This window comes from Girardinichthys multiradiatus, chromosome 21 (assembly GCF_021462225.1).
Source record: "Girardinichthys multiradiatus isolate DD_20200921_A chromosome 21, DD_fGirMul_XY1, whole genome shotgun sequence".
In the NCBI taxonomy this organism is placed as follows: Eukaryota; Metazoa; Chordata; class Actinopteri; order Cyprinodontiformes; family Goodeidae; genus Girardinichthys; species Girardinichthys multiradiatus.
The window spans coordinates 18,371,798-18,394,934 of record NC_061813.1 but is presented as its reverse complement, the minus strand read 5'-3'; the positions used below and the strand labels follow the sequence as shown (position 1 = coordinate 18,394,934).

The 23,137-nt window shown below is 39.5% G+C and overlaps 1 long non-coding RNA gene across 1 annotated transcript in view; it reads left to right on the top strand.

Annotated features, from left to right (window-relative positions):
* The first annotated feature begins 655 nt into the window (after positions 1-655).
* Positions 656-23,137, top strand: part of LOC124858264 — a 36,969-nt gene continuing 14,487 nt past the window's right edge. Inside the window, exon 1 of the long non-coding RNA XR_007035786.1 lies at positions 656-943. This is a non-coding gene — a long non-coding RNA (uncharacterized LOC124858264). The remainder of the gene's footprint in view (positions 944-23,137) is intronic.

Genomic DNA, 23,137 nt, shown 5'->3' with positions numbered 1-23,137 from the left:
AGTATGTTGTGTCATTTGTACTTTTTTTTCAAGAGCAATAAAGGCTATAGTCATTTCTAAAATTTACATGTATATTATAAATAATGCATATATTTGCATAGGTGACATGTAACAGCTTGGGTGGGAAAAATGTGCCTTAATACCTGCATTTAAGGTTTATGCATAATTTCTATTTCAAAACTAGCACAGGGGATCTCTGGTTCAGAGATTCCAAGATGGCGGCACACCTGTAATAGAGGTGGATTGTCCTGATTACGTATGGAGATCACCTCAAGGCCTCTACAAACTACGAACAGCAGGCAAACCTTTGGTTGCCGGTTCAACACCGGTCGAAGGCTTGTCATTTTAACACTGCCGACTGCCCTCTCAGTAGGAAAGGATAAAGCCTTCCTCTCTCTATATCCCTTTCTTTTTCTCTCCATTTTGTGCACAAACACACACACACCCACACACACAACATGCACCCGCACTTCCTGTTTCTTCCCCTCCAATACCTTCTCTCTCTGTGTCTCTCACATCAGAAGCGCTGAAATGCACCCCAGGGCCAAATCGCACAGAACAACCCCTCTGAGCCAGAGAAAAAAGCTGAAATCCGTTTGCCCTGATATTTCACCAGCACCAGCCAGGAGCGAGGGGAGAGGGAAAAGACAGAGGGAGAGGAAAGGAGGGAAAGGGAAGAGTGAGAGAGAGAGAGAGAGAGAAAGAGAGACTGGGGGGGAAAGAGACTGGGGCAGAGAAAAAGGGATAGATGGGAAAAACGGCAGACCAGGGCTGCATTTGGTGGGGGTGAGTGCCATGCTGTAGGCTGTGGGACAGTCGGGGTAGTGCAAGGTGTTGCTACTGCTAGGTGTGGTTTGGTTTACAGAGAGGGAAGAGCATGCATAGTGATAATGGTGGAGGTAAAAAAAAGGGGGGAGAGATGGAAGGATTGGTCATGCGCAAGGTAAGAGTGAGGCTTTGTTTGATTGTATATGGTGGTGGTGATGGGAGGAGGGGGGTAAGGTGGGTATTGGAAGGAGGGGGCTGAAGCTGTCGTCTGTGGGGTTATTATTATTGCAGGCAATCTTTCTGTGTGTATGTGTGTGTGTTTGTGTCTAGTGGTGGAGAGATGAGGAAATATGAGATTCAACTGTGGGTCCATTATTTTTTATTTTTTTGCATGTCATTTGGCAAAAATAAGAAAGGTTCGTGGTCATACCGGCTGAGACATCCTGCATTTGGTGGTTCCCATTTGCATATTTAACGAGAACAGCAGGTTCCACAGTTGATTAGCGTGCCGAGGCCTTTTATTGATCTGATCTGAGGGCTGCACTCAGTACAGTAGTGATGTCCAGGATGCAAAAGTAGGCCCTGCTGATTAACATCTCCACCCACTATATGGCAGTAATAAGTCTGAGGAACAGAATATCTTGAAAAAACTGAACAGATAAGACAAAAGCACAGAATGTATGTAGATCTGCAGCACATAATGGCAGAAAGGATGTATTATTATTTTTTTTTTTGGCTTTTCACCCCATTTAATAGGTGTACAGTTAATAGACCTTTCTTTCATTTTTTTTTTTTTTTTTTAATCGGGTACAGGCATCAATCAGAGAGTGTCAAGCGTCCGTTGAATCTGGGCTGTGGTCCTCTTCACAGATGACTGATTAGCAAGCCAAAATCACCAGATCCATCTTCCGACGGTCACTTTTATTACAGTCATTTTTAAAGTGACAGCAACCTGCCTTGTCTCACAACACTGGGCACCGCATATATATTCTCATCTTCTCTCCCCCTCATTCCGTTCCTCACTGCATCCGTCTTCCTCTCTCGAACTGTCGCCGAGTATTTGGTTAGTCACCATCCTGTTGCTTCTGTTTCTTTTAACTACTTTTGTCAGACATTTTTGTATGTCTACAGCCCCTACACCCTCTGCACCTCTCCACCCTCTGTTGCCAGTACACTACCCCCCCCACCCCCCCACCCTGCGGGGCAAGTTGCGGGAAAGCAGGGTCAGGGAGGTGTAGAGAATATCAGAAAAAATTGAGACCCCCACCTCTTCCATTGTCTGATGGGTGTGTTCCGAATCCCTATTCCATTTGCTCTCCAGGGAAGGCGAGAAATTCGTTTTGCACAGGGTCCGTCTCATGATAGAATAGGAAACCTCCGTTCCCATGCACAAAATGAATGTAAATGAAACAGTTTCGGCGAAGAGTACAATGGTCACAGCTGCATTTTACATGGCTGCATTCTGAGACACAGACAGGGTGACATTAAAAGTTTGAGGCCAGGGAGTGTTAAAATGTGCTCTCAGACGTTGGCGTGTAATAATATGTTGCTGGGAACACCTTTTCAGGAGATAGTCTGGGAGAAAGATTTTGTTTCGGAGCTTGTCAGTCAGATTTTACATCTTTGCCCACTGCAGTGTGCTTTCAAGCTACATTCAAGATAAATCACTACATAAACAAATCATTGTGGAATTATTCAAAATGGCAGCTGAGTTAAGGTTTACCCAATAGTTTATATATATATATATATATATATATATATATATATATATATATATATATAAACCCCAAAGAGCACTCTTCTGTCTTGGCAGAAGTTATGCTAATCACAGCTGACATGAGTACGAAAAAAAAAAAAATCAGCCAGAGTAACATGTGTCTGAGATTATATTTACAACTTTCTGAGCAAAGAGGGACCAAGCAACACACACACACATGTTCACACACACACATGCTCACATGAATACACAGTAAAAGAAAAGTGGGTCAGGTAAAACAAGGAAACGTATTTCTGAGACGGCCTGCCATTTGCAATCTCCTCAAAAAACATCTGATCAAACAGCTTGTCGAAACATTAAGGCTCAAATATGAAAGCTTTGGAGTTGTCTTAAACACAAAGAAGGATTATTCTATTAAACAAATGTGTCCTTTGTTTTTTTTCCCTGCCAGCTTAAACACTAAAAGCTTTTAATATTAATACCTAGATAAGCTATTGACCTCTTTTCTTTGTTCAGACTTTAAAGCTACTATGACGTCCTTTGCCATTAAAAAAAAGGTTGAAGGAAGAGAATATATAACATTTTTTTTTTAGGTTGTGTTACAAGACAACCTGGATCACATTTTACAATGAAGCCCCTGAACATCAGAGTGACTCAGACGGCTGTAAAATATGTGTCCTGCTAAACTCAATTTGGACGGAGCCTTTAGATGCATGTATGTGTTAAAGGGACAGATAAAAAAACATACGCACACAGGAAATCATTCTAATGGCACTAGCAGCTGTGGCTTACTAAGTGAACACATATGACTGCAGATATATGAGGCCAGTCCTTCCTAAAGCTTTGGAATCAGTGTATTTCCAATATATTAAAAGTAGAGTTTGCTCTTAAACTTTGTCATCCAACCTTAAATCATGAAAGCGTTGAAAAGCATCAAAACGGAAACAAAACTTAGTAATATCTTCCTCTTTCTTCAGCCTGCTCTCACACAGACACACTATAGGCTAGCTAGAGGGCAGTGAGAAACTCAGAGGTCTTACTAAATTTGTCCTAAATATCCTACAATGAAAGATGTATTTTACTCTAGCAACATTTGATAACAAGCTGTAGCTAGTGTGAAAATTCTCCCATAGATTAAATGTCCTAGAAGTTGTACCTTCATCCGGAAAACACCCACATCTGTGAGTCGGCAAACACACCCACACGTGCACACGTGCGCACTCAACTTGTGAACCTCAGTCGCCAAAATACTTCTGAGCACAGGGAAGTCACAGAGATATAGATTCTAAGATACAGAAAGCATGGGCATACAGTGGACTCAGGCAAAGACAAAGTTGCAAGCAAATACAGTGACAAAAACATGCACTATACGCTGTCAAATCTGGACACTATAATAATACATGCATGTCTGCATAGAAAAATACAGAGTTACTCACAGGCGCAGAGACTGGAGACACACTGGGGGGCAAAACATAGCAGGAGACTTGCAGCGTGTTTGCCTGATTACCAGTCAAGAAAATAGCAGATAGAGCATGCTCACACTGCCACCTCCATCCTCCTACACAGATATGCACATACACCTGTTTCATTGTTGGTTAGTCAGTGTACTGATTATTAGAATAATAGGAACTCGTGTTGCCGTTTTTATGCCCAAGCATGTTTTTTATTTGTTGTTTTTGATTTTGTCTTGATAAAAGTAAGACCATTTTAGCAAACAAGGAAGATCAGACTGGAATTCGAAGACCCCAAATTTTATTCTTTTTATCAACCTAATTAGACAAAAATAGCCACATACATATACACTACAGTATGAAGGCAATCAAACTAAACAGTGTGGGTGAGTGATAGGTATTAAACAGACTAGTGTGTTAGTGTTCTAGATGATTCTCTGACAGAAACGTTTTTTCACATCTCCACATAATGTCCAGTTTTTCTGCATGTGTAGGAACTCTTGATGGACTGCTAAAACTACTAGGTGTGACAGCCAAAGGCCTAATAAGTCTAATTTGCAATAGTCACACAAGCTTGTGTCCAGGTAAGGACAAAAAATGTAAGAAAAAGGGAAAAAAAGACATACATTTCCCCTATTTGTAAAGGTTTGAAAATGTTGTCATGTTTTTATTGTCTTATGGCTTTAATTAATTTTCACAAATATCTCAGATTTTCAGACAATGAAAACACAAAATGCTATCTAGTACCTTATTTTAATAAGGTACTATCTACCTTATTAAAACATATTATTAAATAATGGCATGTCAAAAATAATACCTACTCTTCTTCATGATCAGTGTAAAAATCTTTGTTGTTATTACAGCAATTAAAACATTCTCATGATTGCTGCCCAGCTTTTTGCACGTTTCTACAAGTATCCAACTCCCAATTAAAAATAATTTCTACATATATGGAAATGGATTTCAGGTTAAAAACAGCTGCTCCGTAAAAGACTCAAAGGTGTTATGTTAAAAAAAAAAAAAAGTTCAAGAACATTTGAACATTTCTGGGAGCACAGTTCTATTTCAAATATCTATTTAAAACAAAATGAGAACAAAAACAACAACAGCATTGCACAACTGTAAACTTACTAAGGAATGATTATCTGCCTACACTGGTAGGCCCACAGCAACTCTGGGGAAGCTACAGAGATCTGCAGCTCAGGTGGAAAACTGTTTTGACAAGACAACTATTAGTGCCACAGGTCGATATTGATCACACAGCAAACATGTAAAGGGACACCCTTTGATCAAATGAGAGCAAAACAAACTTTCTGGCCTAAATGTAAAATGAGATGTATATTGGAAACAGTGGATGTCACCATCCCTGAAACTACTTAAAGAAAACAGGAAGATAATGGGACAGCAAAAGACTGGCGAACTTCACCTTTTCAGCTGGATGTTTATAGATATTCTCCATCCAATCTTTTTTTTTTTTTTTGCTCATAATTTATAGAACTGTGTGTGCAAAATTTTGCAAGGCTGGCACTGAATGAATGCATAGCCGGTTTTGAAGGCAAATGTATCCCGTGAGTCGCATTCCTATTCACGTTCATGTAAACATTCAATTCAGCCATATTTATATTTAAAAAAAAACTACTATGACAATAAAAAGTTGACCAGACGTAGATCCCATATCACACAATGCACACAGTTTGAACAATTTAAAACCTGTAAAGTAAAAATAGAGCGTCAACTGGAACTTAGTTTTGCGCATAAACATATTGAGAAAATACACATTCTGTACATCTCAATAAATTCATTAAATGTCTATTTTACGGTCTGCCCCACTGGGACAGTTTATGCTTACAATATGCACAGCCACCTGGTTCTCATGCAAACCTCACAGCTGTTCTCACGCAGGGAAAGTCAACGCAGAGTATGAGGAGGTCAGACAGAGGTAAACCTAAATAAAGTCTCTAACAGGCCTGCTTTACAAGCCCTAGTTAAAGGTACGGATTATGTTGTAAAAAAAGCAACATTCTTCTTGGTAAGGAGAAAGTTGCAGTTTACAGCATAAATGTTCATATCATCTCTCAGCATCTGTTTTCCTTAGCACAGTTATGTCCCACATTTATAATGGACTTATGACCTTTCAGAAAAGTGAGAGGGGCACCAAGAAAACCCTCGAACATCTTAATTCGATCAGTTTCAAACAGCAGAGGCCGATTTTGGGAGAGGATGTGGAGGCCGCGCACATAACATATTACAGAGAGAGTGGGTGCCAGCTAAATGTTTCCCTGGTTTTTATTTTCACTTCATACTCGTCAGTGAAAGGTTCTTTTGTTGTCTACGGCCTGATTGACTTTAATGAGAAACACTCCATTGTGCCAAAAGTTAGTTTAACAAACTGAACTTTGTGCCCCTTTTCCTTGTTTTCATATTAGATTCAAAGGGGCAACACAGTGGTACAGGCAAGGCAACTAAACAAAGCAGACATGCACACAAGCACACCAAAGTCGTTCAAACATACTCAATCGAGATGCCTTAATCCCTTATTCTTTACACCCCATACTGTGTTAGCGGCTATAAAGAGAAATCAAAAAGCATGACTATGACAGAAAAGCATGCATAGCAATATTTAGAGGAGGAAGCGATGGAAATGGAGGGATGGCAGAACAGGACAAAGAACTAACTATGCAACAGAATTTAACTTGATACTCACAGCTTTAAACATGCTTGAGTTGAAAGGCGGCATGCTTTTGAAAGTAAATGTGTGTGTGTGTGTGTGTGTTTGGTATCGACAAATTTGGCTCTTGATCTGTGAAGAGGAGGTGATGGTGTCTTAAGAGTTGGCCGTGTACAAATTGTGTAGATTTAGCCACTGGAAACAATCACATAGCATGTGTGTGGATGAAACTACTGAAAGCAATTCCTCAGAATAACCGGTGAGTTGGACTACCTGCTGGCATGAGCTAAGCTGTAGATCAATAAAAGTGTGTGTCCACGTCTGCATATGTGAGAGTGCTTGTCGTATGTTTATTTGTGTGTGTGTTTGTGTAGGCAGGTAGGTGTGGGTGTGTGTGTGTGTGTGTTGGGGAATCATACAGTTACAGGAACACTTGCTATATTTGGCTCTCTCAATGCAACATCAGGTTTTATGAAAGCAATCCATCTGAATCGGTGCAATAAATTCCCATCAGCCAACAATTTCTGAAGTGAAACTAACAAGTGTTTCTAAATTCTTTACAAAATTACATCTGAGCTAGAACAGATTAGATGTTAGAAACAACATTTAGGTCAATAATACAGTTTAGACGTCACGTTGGATCGATAAGCGCACATACACGGCAGCTGCAGACGCTCGCATGCATGCACACACACAGATTCAGTTGCCATGGTGTCCGTATGCTTTTTGCATGTTCCTGTCATATCTGCGATATGTGTGTGTGAGTGTGTGTGTCTGTGTGTGTGTGCCATGTGCTAAAGGGCATTGTGACCTAAGCATCCAGCAGCTATTCCTCGAGGGTGAAGCTTCCATTACACTTCAGCAACATAGACAGACGTCGTCCAAGCCCACCACAGCCTGAGACACCTCTGACAGCCTCTCTGCCATGCATCTGCATACTACCACTGTTGCTCCATCGTCAAGAGTCATTTCCTTGACATATGTTTGTATTTATATAGCATAATATCAGCAGGTGTCACAGGTGAAATGTTCATGAAACATGCAGAAGGTCCTGGGAGCCTTCAACCTATTGGCCCTCGCTTTCTGCTGGTTGCTGCCAAGCATGGCCACCGGCAAATAAAATGCACAGTCATGTAATATGGAATATATTATTTAGGATTAGGCTGTGATAAAATAAGACAGCTGAGTGACTGTTGCTGGAGAAGCCTCCCTGCATAAAAGTCAGGCTCGGATCCATCTGTAGTGGTGAGTAAAATATTATATCTACTTGATCTCATTATTGGAAATATCAGTATGGATCAAGTTGTAGCAAAGGGGGACAGACTGGGCCAAAGTCTCAGATACAGATGTGACTGCTAGCTAGTTCAGAAACTGTGCAATACTATATTCATTTTCATGACACAAAACTAAAAATAACTAATTCCAATAAATGTAGTGTTTTGTGCTTTGCAAAAGTTTGAATGGCCATTGAACTTTTTCAACTTTTGTCACATTGCAACCCCAAACAATCTTGTAAAGAGGAGGGAAATGGATGCATAGTTTTCAAGAGGTTTTACAAATACAATTCTTTAAGGTGTGGCTATTTATTTGGCTCACATGAGTCAATACTTTGTAAAACCACCATTTGGTGTCATTTCAGATCCAAGTCTTTGGGGTTATTGTCTCTACCAGCTTCGGACATGTTTCTGTGCAAATCAAAAGAGACATTCAGAATGGTGCAACCAAACAGCTGATTTCAAGTTTTTGATTTACAACTGGACATTGGGCCATTCTGCACTTAGATTTATACCATTTCATTATAGCTCCAGTAGTATGTTTAGGGCTGTTTTCCTGCTGAAAAGTAAACCTCTATTCTAAATTCTTTTGCAGCATCTAAAAGTTTCTAAACGTCTAGGAGTTTCCTGTGTTTAACTCCATCCATCTTCCCATTGCCAGTTGTAAAACCGCATTCCCAGAGCATGAGGCTGCTACCTCCGTGGTACACCATGGATGTGTTTAGGGTGATGTGCATTGTTAGTTTTTGTGCCCCACACAACATTTTTATTTTTGAAAATAATGTTTTTTTCTCACCTTATCAGAACACCTTAATCCATATTTTCTCAGTCCCCTACATGAGATGTGGCAAACAGGCTGTGTAGGGCATCCTATGGCTTTCTTTTAACAAGTATTTATTTAGGCTAATCTTACATTTGAGCCAAATTTATGGATTGCAAAAACAGACCACCGGAGCTGAGAATATCTGCAGCCATGTCTTTGTACAACAAACCTCTGAGGCCTTCTCAAAACATCTGTATTTATACTGAGACAAGCATACATAGACGTGAACTTTGAACTTCTTAAAGCAGTTAGTTGAATTTGATTTTATTTAGGAGTATCAGAGAAAAGGAGCACAAAGCTTAAGCGTGCCACACTTTTCTTGTAAAAATTATTGAAAACTCCTTATCTATCCATTTAATAATTATGTGCTATTCTGTGTTGGTTCTTCACATAGCATCCCAATAAAATACAATGAAGTATCTAGCTGCGGCATAACAAAATGTGAAAAACCTTTGCAGGATACTGTATATATAAAAAAAAGAGAAGTTCCAATATTTCTGAAGAGTTTCAGAAATGGTTTGGCTTTAAAACATGGTCTGCTGCAGCATGGACCACATACTGGTACAAAAAGAAACTTTAGAAAAAACACATAAAAAAGTACAAAGTTGGGCTTTTAATTCAGCTTCTGTTGGAGACCCAGGCAAAGTATATTAAAAACAAACTGTGATTAATGTTTATTCATAGAATAAAAGTACATAAACCAATCTTCTCCAAAAGACAGTCATATCTAAGGTGACATTTTGTAATCATCTTGCATGGGTCTGTCTACAGTAACATTCTGTGGGTAATCATGTGCAGCTGTATAAAAAACAAAAGTAATAAAAATAGTAAAAGGACATTCATAAAACATTATAATGAATACACGGTGTTGTTGAAATAAAGAACAACTGGATCCATATGACACCATCCGTTCTGTGCTCAGAGAGGTTCTGACAGGACATTTCATGAGTTCACACTTTCAAATACTGCTGTGGAAAGCAATTCAAAATTTAATGGGCTTGCTTTTAGTCACTGTAAAATACCCTGATATTCTAACAAAACAGGTTTTACAACATTACCAGTGCTACTACTGATTAAAGCAACTTGGCTGTCCCTGCCTGATCAGTTGTTAGCATCCTAGTGAGTGTGTTTCCATGCAAAACAACAGTGAAAAATGTTAACATATCTGGTCTGACACTAAACATAATCAAATCCTGAAAACAAGGGGAAATAGTTTTGAAGCTCTTTTTGAAGCTGCTTGGAGTCAGTAATGAGGATGTTGATTTTGTTCTGATTATAGAATTTCTGCTCTGTTTGTTGCTGTATCTTGGCAGTGCCCATCCCTCCTGCTGAGCTACATGGACACCAACTGTCTACATGTGAATTAAAATTGGTCACCATCCAATTAGTCACACTACTCACACTTGGTGCAGACAATGTTCCCCACAATAAGAGATCAAACTCAGACCTCTGATAATGGACCTTAGTTCCTTATTAGATATCTCCGAACCAACAGCCATGTGAACTAATAAAGTTTACATATACATTTCATATGCTATAATTAATTACCTGAGAAGTAGCTCACAGCTTGAAGCTTTATTTGGTTCACTTTTCATCCACAACCCTCTAAAATTTCCAGTTGGAGAAGTCGTATATGATGTGTTGCCGGCTTCACATGATCGTCCTCTTCCACCCTTCATTTCAATGTACAAACTCAAAGGAATGTTTCTGGTCTCTTTTACATACTGCAAATTTCAAGATGCACTCAAAAAAGCAGCAGAAACAACTTGTACATCTTCAAACCCTCTTAGCAAAAATACTAAAATCTGAGCACTCCCATCATACATAATTTAGGGGAATCTATATTCATAGAAGTGCGGGCGTGTTGTGCTCAATGGAGTAAAACGCCCCTGTGTGGCTAATGGAATGGCCTGAGTTGCATGATTGAGTGAAATGTGCTGGAAAGATTGGGAGGAATTTTAGTGCAGATAAATAAAGAGGGGATTCTGCCTTTTACTGGGCATCAGCATTAATGCAGCATCTCCCCAGGTGATCAACACATTCAAATGGAGAGTTGGTGAGATGGAGAGAGGAAGTGATGGGGAGACAAAGAGAGGAAGAATAAAGAAGGAAGATTAGAAAGTACAGATAGAATGAGAGTGAGAGGACACTTTAAGAAATGGTCTGCTTCAATCGACTCCACATGCACAACGGCTATAGTATAGCATCTCATATATCATCATGATGGTACCATTGGAGGGTTCAAAGGAAGGAAAAAAGGAGGGATAATGGGTCTTTGCAAATTTAAAGTCAAAATAACCAAGGGACATTATAATGCCTCAGTGGATGACTGGAAAAGGCCTGGACAACCATATGCATTTCTTGTTTTTCCCTTTTTTAAACATCTATAATTTTACATCAATGTTTGCAAGCAGCTCTTTCTTTTCACCTCCCACTTTCAACATCCATTATGTTTGGAAAGATGCAAAGTGAATATTTCAATTGGACTGCAATAACGAGTTAGCACTGCTTTGATCCCCACTCTGCTCTTTGAGGGGCTCCATTGTTCCTGATTTGCTGCCTTGATTTGTCTGCCTGTGGATAATAGAGAGGAGTCGTAGCCTGACCTGCTTCCATCAGTCTATGTATCATTATCATGGGTTTGATATTTTATGTTGTGGGCTTTTTATTTGTGTCCATAAGAAGTGAATGCAAATTCAAATTTATTACAGAATTTCTTTATTCACACAAGCATAAATATGCTCATATACCTCCAATAATATTTGGTTAAAGGTTTCTTAGCGAGCTACACCCTGACCTTATTTTTTTTAGCATCTACCAGGCATGTGACAAGATTCTGGTTGCATATTTGAACTCTCATTTTGCAGAAGTGATTTGAATGGTTTCATGCCTAGAACAAAGCTGTTAAGCATGACCTACAGATTTTCAGTACGATTAAGATTGGGACATTGGAAGGCCTTTCCAGGAGCTTAATGTAAGCATAATGTGTGTTTGAGACTATTTCCCCATCCAAGTTTTAACCCTCTAGCTAGTGATTTGCAGTAAAGTTGGGAGAAGTTAGAGGCAGTCCTCCTGCCTCATTATTCCATCCACCTTGTGCAATCCACCAATACCCCTAATAGTGAAAATGTCGCCACCACCATGCTTAACACTCTCTACAGTGTTCGAAGGTTTAAAAGTCTCACCTAGATGCCAAACATACCTCTTGTCACCTCTTGTGGCCAAATAGCTCAATCTTTGTCCTGACTGAACATGAAACTTTTTTCCAGAGGGCATTTGATTTGTCTATTTGGGTAGCTGCAAACCTTAATAGAGCTTGAAATTTCAGTTTTTGGGGGTTGTTATTTGGACTTCACCCTCTAAGTTCATTGTGATGTAAACACTCACAATCCTGGTTCCAGGATTTTCCAATTTATGGCAGTTTTGAGCATTGGAGGTTCCTGGGTTGTTACTAGCACCTGCAGGTGACAGTTTGGGTCTTCTTCTAGACCTTCCTAAAATGATGACATTTAAAAAATTTATTTAAACCTAAAACTATACATTCAACCCTATTTGAATCAAAGACAATCCTCAATAAACTTGTGAACTCAGTTAGTGTTTTAAAAAATCAAAGCAGCTTTTTGTTGAGGAATCATTCCTCTCTGTAATGAGAACAGTTCAAATAAACATATAAAAACTCCAAATTGATGACATTATTGCCCATGATGAAGGTATGTAAATGTTTGACAGGAACTGCATAAAGACCTGTAAGTATTCTGTAAGCATAAATAACATTCAGAAATTATATCTCAGCCAGTAGCTCAGCAATGACTCACATTCAGTCTCTAGGTATGGATGTCCAGGTAAGAAACACAGTTCTGGAACATGAAAGTCAGTGGCTGCTAAAGAAGCTCCATTTACAGTATTGTTCATCCTGTCGGTCCTTCATCTCATCATTCAAAGACAGGCAAAACAAATTGGTGCAGAGGTGATTTAGAGCATGTCAGTTTCTTCTTCGTCTTTTTAAGTGTCCAACATAACCCTTGGAACTGAAGTAGAATGATATGCATGTTTTCTGAAAGCCCCTCAGATTCTTTAATAGAATGCATCTATTTAACTCAGCATGGTATGTTTAGTCGAGTCAAGCATGTCATCGAAAAGACGCTCTTTTTTTGTCAATGAAAGAGCATAATTTTATTTCCTATGATCAAAGCCACTGAGTCTTTTATCTTTAGTATACTGAATGTAATGGCTGCCTCAATAGAGGTAGTGAATGCTGCTATTTTGATAATAGCAAAGGCTTAATCTTAGACTTCAGTTCTTATTTTACATTCATTACCACAACAACCTGAATCACACAGTAATCTAATATATATGCAATATGTTTATCCTGATATAAAATGCCATGCAAAAGTATTCATACACTTTGAGGTTTTTAACATTTTGTCACAAAATTAAATTAATGTTATTTTACATTTACAAGTGAAAAGTGGAAGGAGAAAGATATACAGGGGTTGGACAATGAAACTGAAACACCTGTCATTTTAGTGTGGGAGGTTTCATGGCTAAATTGGACCAGCCTGGTAGCCAGTCTTCATTGATTGCACATTGCACCTGTAAGAGCAGAGTGTGAAGGTTCAATTAGCAGGGTAAGAGCACAGTTTTGCTCAAAATATTGAAATGCACACAACATTATGGGTGACATACCAGAGTTCAAAAGAGGACAAATTGTTGGTACTCGTCTTGCTGGCGCATCTGTGACCAAGACAGCAAGTCTTTGTGATGTATCAAGAGCCACAGTATTCAGGGTAATGTCAGCATACCACCAAGAAGGACGAACCACATCCAACAGGATTAACTGTAGACGCAAGAGGAAGCTGTTTGAAAGGGATGTTCGGGTGCTAACCCGGATTGTATCCAAAAAACATAAAACCACGGCTGCCCAAATCACGGCAGAATTAAATGTGCACCTCAACTCTCCTGTTTCCACCAGAACTGTCCGTCGGGAGCTCCACAGGGTCAATATACAAGCCCGGGATGCTATAGCCAAACTTTTGGTCACTCATGCCAAACGTCGTATTCAATGGTGCAAGGAGCGCAAATCTTGGTCTGTGGACAATGTGAAACATGTATTGTTCTCTCATGAGTCCACCTTTACTGTTTTCCCCACATCCGGGAGAGTTACGGTGTGGAGAAGCCCCAAAGAAGCGTACCACCCAGACTGTTGCATGCCCAGAGTGAAGCATGGGGGTGGATCAGTGATGGTTTGGGCTGCCATATCATGGCATTCCCTTGGCCCAATACTTGTGCTAGATGGGCGCATCACTGCCAAGGACTCCCGAACCATTCTTGAGGACCATGTGCATCCAATGGTTCAAACATTGTATCCTGAAGGCGGTGCCGTGTATCAGGATGACAATGCACCAATACACACAGCAAGACTGGTGAAAGATCGGTTTGATGAACATGAAAGTGAAGTTGAACATCTCTCATGGCCTGCACAGTCACCAGATCTAAATATTATTGAGCCACTTTGGGGTGTTTTGGAGGAGCGAGTCAGGAAACGTTTTCCTCCACCAGTATCACGTAGTGACCTGGCCACTATCCTGCAAGAAGAATGGCTTAAAATCCCTCTGACCACTGTGCAGGACTTGTATATGTCATTCCCAAGACGAATTGACGCTCTATTGGCTGCAAAAGGAGGCCCTACACCATACTAATAAATTATTGTTGTCTAAAACCAGGTGTTTCAGTTTCATTGTCCAACCCTTGTATATGTATTTAAAACACACGGTTTTAAAAAGAATTCACAAATTATTAGAAGTGCACCATGCATTTGTACTTACTGTAAAACATTGTAAAACTACCTTTCACTGCAATTACAGATGCAAATCTTTAAGGGTGTGTCTGTACCAGCTAAGCACATCTACAGATTAAAATCTTTGTTCCTCTTTTATGCAAAAAACAAAGCTTAAGCTCAGCAAGAGTTTTAAATTTTTGCAGTCTCCAACAGGTTTTCCTCCAGAAATACCCTGTATTTAGCTACATCAATCTCCTCATCAACTCTGCCCAGGTTCAATGTTCTGCTTGACAATAGCATGCCCACAGCATGATGCTGCCACTTCCATGTTTCACGCAGTCCATTCAGAATCTGTGCAGTGTACGTTCTCTGACACCCAGGCAAAGATGTTCTGGTTTGATCTCATCTTACCAGTGCACCACCTTTCATTTGTTTGATGTATCCCCTAGATGGCTTGTGGAAAACTGTAAATAGAAGTTCTCATGGCTTTCTTTCTTCAGGCCACTCATTCAGATTCTCCCACCTATGCCTATGGGTATCTGTATATCCTTCAGAGATGCAATGGGCCTGTTGGTTGTTTTGTGTGAATAATGCTCTCCTTGTCTGCAGATAGATAGCCAGAGAACCATGTCTTGGTAGGTTTGCAGTTGTGTCACACAGATTAACTCTATTCACTAATTAGGTGAATTGCAAAAAACATATGGTTGCCCTGGAATTTATTGAGGGGTAAACAGTGCCATACCTTTCAGATTTACATTTTTAAAATTGAAACTATGTAAAATTCATAAAACATGAAACATTTTCGGTATGTGAATATTTTTGCGATGCACTGTAATTTTATTTATTTATTTATTTTGGTAGTTTCTTACCTAAAATAAGGTTGTATGACAACAGTACTTGTGAAAGATTCTCATTCAGCTGTATGCATTTTGTATCTCTGCAAATTTGCCCTGGAGGTGATCATTGAGCCGCTTCACTTTTATTTACACGTTTGATTGTCTGGCTGAGACTTAAAACAACAGCTACAGCTCTGGCCTCGTTTCGTCTCTCCTGCAACTAACCTTAAGATAACTTTAGTGCAGAGCGTGTAAAGAGTGAATGCAGAGAACATTTGCTCAAGTGTCTGGTCTCCTCCCAGATACAAATGAACAATTTGTTTTCCATTTCTTTCCAAAGCTTCATCTCAGCCTTTCTGCTTTGAAGTAGGGGGTGAAATGGGAGGAGAAGTGCGGGGAGGAGGGGGGCCTGCAGATTGAACGATACTGTGTTTGTCTTCAAAGAGTCCCAGCTTGCTTACAAATGCACTGGCAAGTACAACACCTTCAAGGTGAAATTGATAAATTTGGTGGTGAGCTCTTCCATGGCAATAATAAGCAGAATTTGTAGAAAAGATGCATTGATTTTTTTCTGATGCAAATGTTGTCAAACACCACCAGGCAAAGACTAAATTGAACTGTGCCAAGTAGATAAGAATATGTAAGAGAACGCACAGAGGTAAATAATTAGATTCATAAACTATATCCATCTGAGCCTGGCATAGCTTAATCATAGCTGATACAGTCATTTTACTTACACTTTAAACATCTACTGTTGCCCTTTGATCATCCCCAAAGTTGGTTATCTTCACTGAAATTCACGTTTCTGGAATGGCCACAACATGCTTCTTTACATATCAAACACATTATCTGATTGTAGTCATTGAGACAGAAACTTTCTGCAGGCAAAGACAGAGAGCAAACAAACAAGCCATGAGGGGAGAAGGCAGAAAGACAAAGAGAAAAGAGGAAACCCATCAGTTGTCCTTCTGCCAGATGACATTCTTTGTACCCCCTCTGTCATTTCTTTCTCATCTACTCGGATGGCCAGAATCTTCTTTCTCTCTCTCCTGCTCTTTGGGATGACTGCTTCACTGAAGTCCCTGGAGACACCTTTTTCTCTCTGTCTCTCGCTTCTCTTGCTTTCAGTAGCTGCTATTTTCCTGAAACTTTATGAATTAGTCACAAACCTTTTTCCCCTTCTTCACCACTTCTCTTATTTTCTCATCTCATAGCCTGGACACAAATTCAACACCTGCCTTGAAACTGTCCATATTTGTCCATCAGTCTGTCTGTCTGTTGCTTTTCTACTGCCCTTCCTTTTATTTTTAACTTAATTTACTCAATTTCTGTCAAGCAAAAAACCTCCCTGGGACCATGATCATTCCAATGTTTTCTCTGTCTTTCTCCCTCTGTGGTTTTTCCTATATACAGTGCACACATGTAAATAAAGACAAAGAGAAAATTAGAAAGACATATTTCAAGATAAAAAGCTTTTTGCTCTGACATTCATGAATGAAATGCAGCTTTAGATTAAATGGCCTTACATCTGCCCATTGTCTGCACCCCACCTTCCTCGATCTACCTCTAAGATTGGGCCAACACAGGAGGTGGTGTGCATGTGTGTGTATGTGTGTGTCCAACTCCTTGGTGACCGCTTTCCTGAACCCGAACCCTCCCTGCACCCAGGGAAATGGTGGACTGTGGCAACGACAGGGCAGTTTTACAGTGCACCGGGCTGAATGTTAAACTTATATTTAATGTATGACATTTCACACAAATCATCCCGCCACAGACATGACCCTGGGGTATTCCGCAGATTGCTTTTTCAGTGCCTCAGCAACTGTGGAATTATTCGTCCTAGTGAGAAAGGGAGAAAGAGGCGAGGAGAGAGGGAGGGAGGTGTGGGGGAGCCTTTGAGTTTGGCGAAATGATCGCCCTCTCGCTGCTCTGGCCATCCCAGACTGGAAGCTCTCCCTCGCTTTTTCTCTCTGATATCATGATCGCAGGGCCATGCCAAATTGAAAACATCTTGGCAGTCTGGAGGCTGTATGAAATAACCATATATTATGTGTAGTATAACACCCGAATGGATAGCTAAACAATTATGCTGTTTTGCAGACTCAAAAGACTCCTTGTGCCTCTCTCAACCCTACACCCACTCATTTAAATGTGAAAACTCTTCAGAGCAGAGTATGGAAATTATCTCTGATTTGTAAATTTAAGTCGGATTTGTACCCGATACCTCCTAACAGAATGTCGTCTAACATGAATGAGTTTAAAAAGTATGTAAAACCCCCTGCTTGGACATCTGCATGGATTAAGAAAAATGCTGTTCTTTATTTGTGCAACTGTGTTCTGCAAGGCACTTTTACAACAACATGGTATGAAAAGAAAAAACAACAGAAAACAACATAAATAAATCGGGGATTAATTGTTAGAATGTGCCCCCGATGTCCTGCTAAATATTTTTTTCCTTATTCTAGTCATGTTTTAAAACCATCAAATTGTTAAAGTCGCTTGCAACTGCAAAGATAAAATTTCAACTTGCTTGATTGTTGGCTCAACCTTGTAAAACAATGCATATGTTATAAGAAATGTGACAGCTGGGTCATTCATTTTATTTGAGGGGACATTTTTCAGCATTTAAGGTTAGATAGGAGAGACACAGTGTCTACTACATCAGCGTCACTCTCTGTTTTCAAGGTTAGATGCAGGGTAGAGCATCAGAGCACTGCTACCTGTAACACTGAAAGTAGTACACACATTATTGTTCACACTAAACACTTTCTGTGCATCCACTCACTGAAAAGCCCCAACATCTCTGATAAAAAATCCAAAACACCCTAAAAAAATTTACTCTATTTGTAAAAAGTGTCTGTCTTTGTCTAATTTAATCTCAGTTCTTCTGTGAAGGCCTCAGATGTTTGTAAGAGACCATTAGTGAACTAACAGTATCATGAAGACCAAAAAACACAGTGGACAGGTCAGGGTTGATGTTTTTAAAATGTTTAGAGCGGTGTTAGATTATAAAATAAAATATTAAGTTGGGAACATCTCACAGAGTGCTTTTTAAACTGATATCAACAATGGATAAGTATGGCACACTTGCAAACCTATCAAGACATGGCCGTTCACCTAAACTAAAAAGCTGGGCGGGCAGGTAGAGCTTTAATTAGACAAGTAGAAGAGTGGAAGAGGACCATGGTGACTGTGGACAAGCTGCAGAGATCCACAGCTTAGATGAGAGATCTGTCAACTGGACAACTATTAGCTGGCCTAACATCTGGCCTTTATGGAAGAATGGCAAGCTATGTTGGAAGAACAGCACAATAACTCCTGATTGCAGTTTGCCACAAGGAGGTGCTCTAGTGAGATAAGCCAAAATAGTTGGCTTTAATGGAAAACTCTGTGTGGAGAAAAAGACTGCTCACCACCTCAAACACACCATGGCCATAGTGGCACATGATGGTGGGGAATAGTGTGTTTCTTTTTTTTTAGCAGGGAGAAGGACACTGTTCAGATTTTATAATGGCCCAGTCAAAGTCTATACCTAAATCCAACAGAGATGTAGGGGTAAGACTTGAAAATCATTGTGCACAGATGCTTTCTATCCAATCTCACTGAGCTTGGGCTGTTTTGTAAAGAGAAATCTGCAAAATCGTCAGTTTCTAGATGTGCAAAGCTGGTATAGACATACCCCAAAAAACTTGCTGCCAAAGTAATGTCTCAGGGGGGCTGAATACACACACATGCCAAACTTAGCAGATCTTTTGATGGAAATGTTTTTTAAAACCACGTCATCATTTTCCCTTCCACTTCACCAACATAATTCATCAAGCTAATTTCTGTTGATCTATCAAATAAAAACACTAAAATATACATTCATGCTAGCAGTTCTTATATGACAAACAGTGAAAACGTTTAAGGGATGTGAATACTTTTGCAAGATTGTGCTTTGTAATTTGATGAGAAAACAACTTGCATAAGAGGATTAAAAATGATGTATCATGCTTAATTATGGAGAATTATTCGCTAGAGTTAAGATTAATATTAGACTAAACATTAGACAAAAAGGAAAATAAAAAGATAATTCCTTATTGTAAAGTAATCTAAGCGCCACATAAACACCTAAAGAAATGTATAAAAGTCATGGCCCAAACATTTTAAGAAGAAACAATTCCCAGCAGTAATGGCCTATTTTGCCTTCAAGCCTAGTGTAAGGGTAAAATATACAAGTCTGTGTGTGGGTGTGACACACTACTTATGATAAACAACTGTGATAAAAGGATTTGAATTTCAGTATTGTGTCTAATTATGAAGGATCATTTGATACAACTAACAATGTCAGCATTGTAAACATTAAGGAAAGATAAAAAAGAATATCATATAATGTGTTAAGTCCCCCTGTACCACACTCTGCACAAACACACACACACACACACACACACACACACACACACACACACACACACACACACACACAGACACGTACACTCTGTAAGTCACAACCACAGTCAACAGCATAATTATCAGTTTCCCCACAGGGCGTTAGGAAACCTGTGCCTAATTGGAACCCAGTTGGGACTTTACATGGATTAAAATACATGAGGCTTCTGCAACAGCAAAGCATCCACACAAATATAAAAACACACCATCCCCTTGAGTTCCATGTTTTCCCCAAAATTTTTATTTACGCTAAGTCTTGCATGATCCCCATTGTCTCGCTACACACGGGTCGAGCACAACAATTGGAGTCTCCAAAGCACAATTACGGGACTATTTTCCCCTTGTTGTGTATTCTGTTTTTCCTTATTTTTGTTCCATTTCCCTGACTTAAGCTGTTGTCTAATGGACAGCACCATGACAGAAGGGAGTTTGGTATCAGATTGAAGCCAGTTGCCCTTTTTGCCAATTTGCGAGCAGCCTCCTCTGTACTTGTAAGATGGCCAATTAGCTGACCGTCTGACAGAGGCTCTCGGACTGTGGCTATTAAAACACACACTCAGAGGCACATACGCATACAGAGAAAGTGTGGAGACACACATACACACATGTGTGTGTGTGTGTCCATCTTAATTTGCTACTTTTATTTTTTATTTTTGATAAGACGTGGGCCTAGACCTCACCCCTCACCTTCTTCTCACTAGAAGGACACACACACACGCACATACACGGGGCTCCTTCATTTTTCTCCCCCCAAAAATGCCATGCTCTGTGACCTTTTTCAACCCCTTCCCATCTTCACTTGTTCTCCTTCTAGCTTCCTCTTTTTCTCCACCTCCTAAACATTTTCCTCTCCATTTTTCTCTCCATTTAATCTACCTCTTCGTTCGCCCTCACCTCCATTTCCCTTACTTTTCGTCTCCACCGGAGCCTCTCCCCTCTTCTCATCCTCTCCCACCATCTTCATCCATAAACAACCATCCTCTCTATCTGACTCTCTGCCATTAGTCCGACTCCTTTCATCTTTTCTTGCCGCTTTTTACTTAAACTCATCTTTACCGCATCTATTTGGAGTATTGGTCTGTGTCAGAAATACTTTTTCACTTTTCTGTAGTGCTCCGCTGTATTTTTCACCCCATGTCCACCTGCTGTTGGAAGCATTAGCTGTTTAAAAAGAGTTTTCAGCTCAGTTGACGAGCTTTGGACTGATGTGCTCGGCACCAAATCATGCACCAAAACCATGACCTTCTACAAACAACCCCCCAAAACATTATAAAAATTGGATATTAAAAAATATAATAATAATATCAATAATAACAATAATAATAATTGTTATTATTATTATTATTATTGTATTGAACTGTATAGTGGGTTACGAAATAAATAGAAACAGTAGGTAAGTAAAATAATTCAAACTTGGTAAACTACTGGGTTCTGTTGTCCATCAGAATGGTGTGTTTAAAGTCTTCGCTCTAGTTCCACCACTTCTCCCACTGCTGTCAGGTTCAAGGGGTCTCCTATGAACACACAGGTTAGTGGTGGTGGGGGGCGAGGACTAGGTCAACAGCTTCCTGAGAATATAAACACACGAGGCATGGACACCTGCAGGCATACATGCTTGTGCACTGGTATTACAAAGAAGCCAACCTTATTCAGCAAAAGAAATAGATGGAGCTGTGGTTTATGAAATACAAGCTCCCTCACTTCTGCATAAAATGATTTCAAAAACACAAGAAAAAATAATGAATCTGCAAAATAAATAAGTAAATAAATAAAATTATTTTAGCAAAATGGTGGACACAATATCAGCTTGACTTTAGCTTTGAATTTTAATATAAAGGAGGCGTATTTTTATATAGGACTTATAAAAACAGGAAGGCAGACTTCAAGCTCTCTCTTTCCTCCTCTATTTCTCCCTTTCCAATACACACAAACACACACACGCACACACACACACACACACACACACACACACACACACACACACACACACACTCTCTCTCTCTCTCTCTCTCTTCGGCATTCCCTTTTTTGACACATCTGGACGTTTGTTACATGTTTTTTGGCTGCGACAGTAACGTTGAACGAGAGCGCAAACGGACAGCAGCTGGGAGATGAAATTCCAAAAATGATCCTTCAGAGATAACTCTGGGGCATGTTGCAGTGTTTTTTGTAGTGAGATTTGTATGACAAAAAACTTCATATGATTCCTATTCAATAATGTGTGATCAAAAATGTAAATGTTTTATTTAATATGAAACTGTTTTTATTTTTTTTATTTTAGGTTATAACTAAATAAACTTAAGAAAAATATTTTTTCTTTTTACTTTCTGGTCTGCAAATGATTCCTTATATTGGAAATGCAGTCTGCATGACTATCTCTAATTATTTTTTAATTAATTTAATCTATTTCTTCAGAGACTGTTTGAATCCCAGAATTAACACAAAATAACTTTTTGCTTCATTTCTTGCAGCAAAGATAATTATAAATTAAGAGGGGTTGCTAATTTAAAAATGCTATCTGCATGACATCTTTGATCTCTCTCTGTCCCCAATGGTTAAATGCCTTTAATTAGATTCCCAAAAATTAACTTTCTGTGAATAATTAACAGCTTGTGGCTTTTTTGTTTGTATGTAGAGTGTATCTCTTACTTTCCAGAGACAAACACTATACTGTTCCAATGTGCATAAAATCTATCACTTGCTTATCAGAGTAGTGCAATCCCTGTTGTCGTTCATGCAATGCACACAGATGGTGCAAAGTTTTGTCATTACATGCAAATATAACTTGCACTTGGAGTAATGTACTTAAATCTCAGAACAAGTATAATCCTTAAACATTGTAAAAAATAGGACAAAGCATACACATCACCCACATGTGTTCTTGTGGATGGGAAGGGGGACCTTCTCCATATGTCATCATATTCCTCTATAGCATATCAACATCTCTCTGGGTGAATGTGTATACAAACAGGGAAAAAGAGAAAGAGTCAGATGATTCATATTATCTTTATCACCCTACCACAGGAGTTGACTCACCTCCCTTTTTCTCCTCCCTATTATGTAAAACTATGGATTACGTTTGATATGCGCATGAGTCCTGCATTCAGAGGTGTGCTTTTGTATGCATAGGTGCATGTTAGAGACTTTATAGTGTGCGCTCAAGAGGAAATGGGGGAATGGGGGTGCTATATACATCTATGCATGCATGTATGCATCCATGCAGAGACCCCCTTCATTTTTCTCTTTCTCTCTCCCCATCTATCATGCATCCATAGGTCTATCAGCTTTGGGAATGAGGTGTTGGGGGGAGACGAAGGGGCGAAGGGGGCATAGGGGGAGAGAGAAATAAATTTCACCCCCCTCCTACTTTAAAAATGCACATACATTTCCATA